Source organism: Furipterus horrens, unplaced genomic scaffold, assembly GCF_987537825.1.
Source record: "Furipterus horrens unplaced genomic scaffold, mFurHor1.1.pri manual_scaffold_3, whole genome shotgun sequence".
NCBI lineage: Eukaryota > Metazoa > Chordata > Mammalia > Chiroptera > Furipteridae > Furipterus > Furipterus horrens.
The window spans coordinates 91890210-91900211 of NW_028327173.1; positions in this window are offsets into that span (position 1 = coordinate 91890210).

Sequence of the window (10002 nt, forward strand, 5' to 3'; positions counted from 1 at the left end):
ACCGTGTCACTCCCGAGTTGGACTGCACAGCCATTCTCGGCGGTGCAGATAGAGTCTTAAGAAGCTACACCATCGTCTCTCGAGACGGACGGCTGCCGACGACGACTCTCCTCTGAAAAGAGGAAAAAAGAAAATCAAGGGCCTACAACCAAGATTATTCTATCCAGCAAAGCTATCATTTAGAATGGAAGGGCAGATAAAGTGCTTCCCAGACAAATTAAAGCTGAAAGAGTTCATCATCACCAAGCTGTTTTTATATGAAATATTAAAGGGACTCATTTAAGAAGAAGAAGAATGTCAAAACTATGAGCAGTAAAATTACCACAAACTCACAACTATCAACAACTGAATCTAAAAAACAAAAAGAAAAACAAACAAAGCAAAGAACTAGAGGAGGAACAGAACCATAGATATGGATATCATATGGAAGGTTATCAGTGGGGAGGAGAAAGGGGAAGAATGGAGGAGAAGGTACACGGATTAAGAAGCATAATTGGTATGTACAAAATAGACGGGGAAATGTTAAGAATAGTATAGGAAAGGGAGACACCAAGAACTTATATTCATGACCCATGGATATGAACTAAGGAAGGGGCAATTGCTGGAGGAAGGGGGGTAGAAGTCCCATGGGGGCAAAGGGGAAAAATAGGACAACTGTATTAGCATAATCAATAAAATATACTTTAAAAAAAGAGTGGAACTGTAGTGTGCTTCATTTTAGATTTATGATGCATATTATTAGTTTGTGTTCTTGAGTTTGTTTCCATCTGTTTTTACTGGTAGAATGTGAATGAGACTGTGGTAGTGTATATACTGTTCTGCCCCAAATATTTCCACATTCTAAATCTTATAAACTCTCAATATTACCTCATATGAAATAACAATCTTTACAGATGTGATTAAGTTAATGACCTTGAGAGAGGAAGACTAACCTGTATTACCCCTGGAGCCCTAAGAGTAACCACAAGTATTATTTTGAAAGAGAGAAGAAGGGAGATTTGACTTCAGACAGAAGGGGATAAGTCTCTGTGACTAAAGAGGCAGAGACTGGAGTGAGGAAACCACAACCCAAGAAATGACAGCAGCCAGTAGAAGCTCGAAGATTCAAGAAAGAATTCTCACCTAGAACCTCTTCAGACTGTGGCCCTGCTGAAAGCTTGATTTCAGCCTAGTGAGATTGATTTGTACTTCTGTCTTTCAGAATTTTAATAGAAAAATGTCAGTTGTTTTAAGATATTGAGTTTGTAGTAATTTATTAGAAATGCAATGGGAAGCTAACACAGAGCTCTTACTAGTAACCAATCTATGCAAGGTAAATATTTTCACAAGTTGAAGGCAAACATATCTTAATTATTTTGCATTTATTTGATTGCTAGATTGCAAGTGTTCTTGTTATTTTGCAAATGTTACTCTATTAGTGCTCTGTATACTCTAACTTGTGGTATATTGAAACCATTAATATTTTATCCAGCTTATCTCAACTAATCCCCCCATTTGCAATAATTTAATTATATTTCTCAATTTTTTAGTTATATTGAATTTATACTATTATATAAATTTCATGTGTCTCACATTATAATTTGATATCTCTATATTCTATTGTAGGTTCACTACCAGAAGTCTAATATCCTTCCATTACTATGTATTTGTTCTCTTTTTATTTTGCTTAGTAAGAATCTCTATATCGATTGTTAATATTCTCTTTCAAAGCTTTTATGTTTTACACCATTTTTATTTTATATACTTTAAGTTAGTGTAAAATAAAATCTTGAGTTGAGTATCTGATTTTATTTTTCCAAAATTATTGCCAAATATACCAGCACCACTTAATCTTATTTTTTTAAATCTTATTTACTTGGGTCAATACTTTTTTCATAAACTATTTTATGTATGTAAGGGTTTGATTAACTATTTTATTCTATTACTTTGTTCTTCTTGCTTCAGTACTGTTTTGAGTTTTTAACTTTTTGAATTATATTAATATGTACAATAAAGAGCTTCCCCTAAATGCTCTTCTTTTTTCCATGGTCTTTAATCATATTATCTGTGCCCAATTTGATATCTCAAAATTAACTTAGATACTCAAGTCCTCAACAACAACAAAAAAATCACTTTTAAAAGTTTTACTTAGAATGACATTAAACATGAATACATTTGTGAAAAATTGACATCTTGACAGTATTTTAGGCTTCTCATCCAGAAATATGGTTTGTCTCTCAGTAGACTTAAATCTCCTTTTTTGCATTGTAAAAAATAATGTGGATATTGCACTAGGTCCATGGAAAGCCAAAAAATAAAGACAATAAAAAAATAAGCAGTTTTGAAATTTTCAGATTTGGATGTATAAAAAAAGTTCAGTGAGATGAGGAAAAAAAATGAGGGAAGATAAAAATCCTTAAGTAAGAAATAGTACAGTGTTGATCAGTCATCAATATTGAATTGTGTTTATTTTATTCATGAAGTTGGGGGGGCCCACATCAAACTGAAAAGCTTCTGCACAGCAAAAGATACTTACTACTAACAAAACAAAAAGGCAGCCAACCAAATGGGAGAAGATATTTGTAAACAACAACTTCATCAAGGGGTTAATATCCAAAATATGAGGTCTGTCTGGAAAATCCCTAGCTATTATTAATATAACAAGAATGGTTTGTGCAACATCAATGTAAACTGGCAGACAAAGAGAGTGGATTGGAATGACCATGCATTAACAATGATGACTTCACTGTACCTGTCAGTGGGGGCAGTAGAGTCTGTTGAGTGAGTATGTGTACTGTGTGGTTGTCACATTTAAAATAATTGAGTGATCAGAGCAATGAATCTTCATCGAATTTTGTGTAAAGTCTGAACATTCCTATGCAGAAACTATTAAATGATTCAGAAGGCCACAGCTATGGACAACTGGTGATTGGCAGCTTCATCATGACAACATGCCTGCTCAAGCATCATGTTTTGTGCAGAGTTTTTTGGCAACTCATTAAATCACCCAGGTGATTCAGGTCCCCTACATCCCATGTTTTACACATTGTGACTTCTGGGTTTTCCCAACACTAAAATCATGTTAGAAAAGGAAGAGATATCAGACCATGGATGAGATTCAGGAAAAAATGATGGTATAGCTGATGGTGATTGGGATAACTGTGTGAAGTCCCAAGATGCCTTCTTTGAAAGGGACTGGAGGCATTATTGTCCTATGAACAATGTTTCTTGTATCTTGGTTTTTTTTTTTGTTTTGTTTTGTTTTTTAATAAATGCCTCTATTCTTCATATTATATGGCTGGGTACTTTTTGGACAGACCTTTGTTTTATATGAGGAACTCATACAACTCAACAGCAAAGAAACCAACCAACCAAACAAACAAAAAATTCAGTTAAAAAATGGGCAAAAGATATGAACAGACAATTCTCCCAAGAAGACATACAGATGGCCAATATATATAGGAATAATGCTCAACTGTACTATTTGAAAAATATAAATCAAAACTACAATTAGAGACCATTTCTTGCCTATTAGAATGGCAATTATCAACAAGACAAAAAAGAAGTGCTGGAGAGGTTATGGAGAAAAGGGAACCCTCATTTGCTGCTGGTGAAAATAAAACTGGTACAGCCACTATAGAAAACAGTATTGAGGTTCCTCAAAAAATTGTGACTACAGTTACCACATGACTCAGCAACCTACCTTCTGGGTAGCTACTCAGAAATTTGAAAACTTTTGTTTGCAAAAATATATATCCTATGGTCATTGAAGCATTATTCACAGTGGTCAAGACATGGAAACAACCAAAGTGCCCTTTGATAGCTTATTGAATAAAGAAGATGTGGTATACCTATATACAAAGAATACTACTCAGCCATAAAAAAAAAGATAAAATAATTCCAATGCAACAACATGAATTGATCTTGAGGATATCATGCTAAGCAAAATAAGTCAGACAGAAAATGTCAAGAACCATATGATTTCACTCATATGTGAGATATGAAACTAAAGTATCAAATGAACAAGTAAGAAATACAAATGAACAAAAACTTATAGAAACAGACAATTGTATTGCTGTTACCAGAAGGAAGGGGGGGTGGAAATAGTAAAGAGTAAGGGGGGTCAAATATGTGGTTGATGAAAACGATTTGACTTTGAGCCATAAACACACAATGCAATATACAGATGATGTATTACAGAATTGTATACTTGAACCCTGTATAATTTTCTTAACCAATGTTACCCCAAATAAATTAAATTTTAAAATGTTAAAACATTGAATAGCATTAGGAAATGCCTCATTCTCTAGAGACTTGTCATCACTGATGTTAGGAGCATTTCTCAGCAACATTATAAAATTTATCAAAATAAATAAGTAAACATTTAGACATGCCCACATACAATACATGTAATCCAGGTGGAAATATTGGGACAAGGGAAAATAATGGTTGAAGGGCTTCTCACATCAATGTTTGTAAATACTTAAGTGTATAAGATTTGAAGTAATTGCAAGAAATTGACTCATTTTTAGTTTCCAGATGATAGATTAAATGGAGTGTAGCTCTTTTCAATTGGTGCACTGGTGAAAGAAAACACTATTTATAAATATGAACTAACTGCTTATTATATTTGGTGGTCTTGTTTTTGTTTCTGAAGAAAGAGAGGAAAGCAGGTATTGCAAAGATGTAATGTCAGTAGAAAATAGTAAATAGAGTTTGTGAATTTTTAAAAAGGTAAATGAGAAAAATACAAAATGGTTTTTCAGTAATTCTTATAACTAAAAAAAAATTAATTAATTAAAACACCTAAAACACCATGTTCTTTCCTAGAAGATGAAGTATAAGCACAGATGTCTGGGAATAGATAATTACAGTAAACTTATCTAAAATGAATACATAAATGATATAGGTTCATACTTTATTCTTCTCTTACACACCAAAGAGAAGGAGAGCTATGAGCCAGTTAACGTTGTTGAAGCCACTGCACTTCGTAGACCATTAAATATCATGTCTAAGCTGACCAGGGTCTTCTGATATGATGACAATGTCATGCTGTACCCAGGAGTGCAATGCTTATTATTTCTTTCAGCTTAATGATGGAGGCACTTGGTTCATGCAGTGAATTAATATAATGGATAATAAAATTCCCCATAATCTTGATACAAGTACAGTGCAAGAAGTAATATGAGGTAATAGAAACCTGGAAAGCTTCATGAAAAAAATCTTCAAAAACCCATCTCTAAGGAAATGGGGAGTCATGCACTGTGCTGTATATTCTACAAAGCAGCAGTTCTCAAGGATGTAAGGACACAGGACAAACTTTCCATGAGAGACAAGACTACTGAATTATTTATGTTATCTGAATGTACCAGAAATTGAATTAATACATTAAGAAATATGTGGAATTTTGTTGTTGTTGTTGTTTTAGGTAGAAATACTTAAATATTCAGTTCTGCAGAATTGTGCTCAATCCACCAGAAACTGAGCAGGTGGATGAACCTCCCTAATTAGTAACTAGGGAGTGGTTCAAACTTTGGAAATTAAAAGTTAGAGCAAGGTATTAAGTTGTATATATTACAACACAATCACTAAAATTCAGTGTGAGGCTTTTATTCCCACTGTCATTCACAGACTAAATAAGCTTTATTACTCTAATGCTGAAGTAAGACTGATTCCAGTCCTCAGTTCCTAAGCTTATGGCCAAGGTTTCTCAAGGAATTCATGTGTTTTCCTCTGCTGCTTAGAAATCTGAGTATATATATATCCTCTCTCCCCTCCCCTCTATTCTCTTATACATGCAATCTCTGTCTCACACACACACAAATCTTATTTTCAATTTATTGGGGTGACAATGGTTAATAAAACCATAAAGGTTTCAAGTGTACAGTTCTATAACACATTATTTGCATACTGTATCTCCATTCACCACCTAAAGTCAAGTGTCTTTCCACCACCATTTATACCCCCGCTTTCCCCTCTTCCACTTACCCCACCCCCTCTTTCCCTCTAGTAATAACCATACTGTTGTCTGTATCTGTTTTTCTTTTTCTTAATCCCTTTACCTTTTATACCCCAGCCCCTCAAACTTTTGATTTATAGTAATCATGACCGAAGAGCTGGGGTGCATTAGTCTTCTGAGCCATGACCCTCATCTTGATTCTGAGGATTTCTATTTTGGCCCTTCTCCACTCAGTATCCAGTCTTTCATAACTTTGTAGCTTATCCTTACCCTTCATTTCTCTGAACTGTCCTTGCTGAATTGATTTTCTGTAGCTCTTATAAACCAAACATATAGATAAATCATTAGGTATTCATTAAATTAAAAGTCTTTCCATTTAGGATTTATACTTTACCTTGTTATATATATTTATATCTACCTAGCAGTCACTATGTTCCAGGTACTTTTAAAAATCCTGAGGAAATGAAAGAAGAAACTTCTACCATTTGCAACAACATGGATGGAACTAGAGAGAATTATGCTTAGCGAAATAAGCCAGGCAATGAAAGAAAAATACCTTATGCTATCACCTATTACGGGAAACTAATGAACAACACAAATAAATGAGCAAAATTGAACCAGAGGTATGTAAGCAAGGAGTAGACTAACAGTAACAAGGGGGGGGAGGCGGGAGGGAGAGAAGGGGGTAAGGAGGGGAAGGGTCTAGTCAAAGAACATGTATAAATGACCCATGGACATGAACAACTGAGTGGGGACTGACTGTGGAGGAAGGGAGAGACAGAGCGCAGGTCAGCAAGAGTGGGAAAAAAGTGGGACAATTGTAATGAAAAAACAAAAAAAATTTTAGTGGGGGAAAAATGAAAATATGAAGAATGGAAATGTCAGTTCAGTGAATATTAAAAGAACAAGGATTTTCCTTCACACTGTATATTTTTCTCCCTATCTGATCCCTCCAGAGTTTGGCATTCTAAACAAGTAAGTAATGACATAAGTTTATTTGCATAAAACTAATAAGACCAGTTCTTAATAGAGTTTTTTTTTTTGTTTTTTTTTAACCAAGACGTTGACTGGAATGTCATGCCTAAAGTACGCATGCTTGGGCTCTGGTTGTTACCAAAAAGCCCTGAGGAACTGGGAATGACTCTAGAAGGTAATAAAAGCCAACGAGATAAAAAGCCTGGTACCGTGGTTGGTTGTGCGGTCCACAGCAATCTTTCCAGGGAAGGAACGAAGGTTGTTTTCCTGAAAGATGGCTAGAAGGGACCTTAAGGCACAATGGAAAACCAGAAAGACTTGGAAAAGACAGGTGTGTACAGACAAGGCTGAATGCCAGGTATGTGGCTCAGCTTCTGTGCCCCGAAGGGCAGACTGAAGGTCACCCTACATGTTCCTTGCGTAAGTTCCAGCAAAGCAGAACTAAAGATCATAAGTGATCATTTTCTGCTCTTGTTGTGTTTATGCAAATGAACAGGATAAATTAAAACTGGACTTAATGCAGTCCCTTTAATGACAAGGAGGGTGATCTTAGGGAGAAACAATGTTATTCAAGAAAAATCACAATGATCAGTGGTAGACTATAAAGTAGTGCAGCTAACTGTATTTAAAGTTTCTTTTCATTTAAAATATGTTTTCATTTGAAAGTTAAACTATGTCTGTGGTATTATCAAAGATGTTCAATTTACAGGCAAGAAGAATGTCAAATGTCTTGCAACTGGCTATATTTCCGATAAGACAGTCCTACAGATTTAGAGACTTGTATGTGGGTTATGTTATATAAATTAACATGTGTTTTCTGTTTTCAAGGGGCATAAGCCTATGATCTTATTACCTGAGTGATTGTCTGTACATATAGGCCTCACTTAATCCTGTCTGCAGCGCTGCCTCCTGAGACTCAATGGTTTGGCTGAACTAAATGGCTGGGTTGGTGAAGAATGGGGTGGTCTGTGGGCTTCACTTTACAAAACCAGTTTCTCTTTCTTATCCTAATGGCTTGGGCAGAAAGGGCCCAGATGTCTGAGAGGGAGGAAACCTAAACTATTTCCCTCAGCCCAAACTAAGTATAATGGGCAAAAGGGTTTTGGACAGGTGAGATATGCCTGGCACAACTTCCTCCAAAGAAGCCCTTTTTTTTCCCTCATGTGGGACATTGAAAAATTAATACCTGCCTTCTATTATCTAGTGGTTATGGATTGAATGATGTCTTTTAATCCTGTTGCCAAATCTGTTGCCCCCAGAGCACAACAAGGATGCCAGCCTGTTAAACCAAGCACGCCGTTGTTATGAGACAGCCAACTGACCTGGAGTCTGCACGATCCTTCCCCATGTGGGAAGGCAACCCTCCCCTCCACACCCTCACTCTTATTAGGGTTTTCTGGACCCAAGGGTTGGTAGGACGACGACCATGTCCAGCTTGAAGCAGCTAGAGGAGCTCGAGAGCTTCGCCCATTGTCCTTTATAAGATTATAAAGGATCTTAAGTCTGAGAGGAAGGGATTGTTATTTTTTATTGTTAAAATAATTAATTAATCATTTATTTATTTAAAAAGAAGAAGAATATATGAAAGGGTGAAGCGGGAGAGCTTGTATGTATGACCCATGGGCATGGACTTGGGCGGGGGGGATTGCTAGGGGAGGGAGGGAGCTGGGTGGAGGGGAGTAAAGGGGAAAAAATTGGAACTATTGTAACAATATAATCAATAAAATATACTTTAAAAAATCTTGAGGAAATATAATGATCAAGAGGTTATCCCCTTTGTAAAGACCTTAAAATGTGTTGGGAAGAAATAATTACAACACAATAGATAATTTTTTGCCCTGGCTGGTTTAGCTCAGTGGATTGAGCGTCGGCCTGCGAGCTAAGTGTCGCTGGTTCGATCTTCCAGTCAGGGTACATCAGAGAAGGAAAACTCTGACTCCAAAAAACCTCCACTGCCTTGCGGCATACCTCTTCAGGGGAAAGGCTAAGGGAGTAAACCCCGACAGAAAATCCGGAGCCGGAGTCCCTAAGGCGGTTTGACGTTGTAGTCAACACCGGCAACTCCTGCGGCGCACCTGAAGCCAAGCTGTATCGACTCCGTCTTTCCCTTGGACCCTTCAGCTGCGAAGAGAGGGGGGGTCTGCTGCATGGGCAACAGCAGACCCTCCATATCACCCTGCCCAGGCTCTGTAGCTTCAGCTCCACTGGAGAGGACACTCCAGCGTCATCGCAAGATGTCAATTCAACACGGGAGGAGACAGATGCCGTGTCACTCCCGAGTCGGACTGCACAGCCATTCTCGGCGGTGCAGATAGACACTTAAGAAGCTACACCATCGTCTCTCGAGACGGACGGCTGCCGACGAGATAATTTTTACAGTGTGTGGAGAGATCTTAAGGAAAACTCCTTTAGTTCATTCAGTGAGTTATAGGTTTCACAAGTGAGGAGACATCTAAATTGAGTCTTGGCGTAAATAGCAGTTTCCCAGGTTGGCCCAGAGGGAGGGAGACTTTCCATATAGAGCAAAGAGTAGAGACCGTGGCAAAGAATGCACACAAACTGGAGGTAGGCAGTTTGATGTGGGTTATGAGGCTGCTAGAAGACAGAGGAGGGAAAGGTTGCATTTTATCCCATAAGTCTAGCAAAGTATTGTAAAATATTGAGCTTGAAGGTTACAAGATTAGATATGCATCTTAGAGACAGTACTCTGCTTGTCATATGGAAGAAAGATTGTGGCTAGTATTACAAAGAGTGGGGATGAGATTACAGATAGGGGCATGATGAGGTGTTTGTTCCAACAATTCAAGTCAGAAATAGAAATGATAAATTTAAGGAAGAGGTAGTTGGGATGAGAATGGGGTATGTAAGAAATATTTTTAGGAAGTAAAAATTTTAAAGTATTATTATTCATTAAACAAAAAGATACAGGACAAATGAGAAAACTCTTAGATTCCTGATTTGGGTAACAGGATTATGAATGGTCCTGGCCACCAATTTAGGAAATGTAAGAGTGGGATTAGACTTGTGCTCCTGGGAAGAAAATAATTGTGGTTTTGCAAATTTGAGTTACAAGTATCTATGCAGAGACC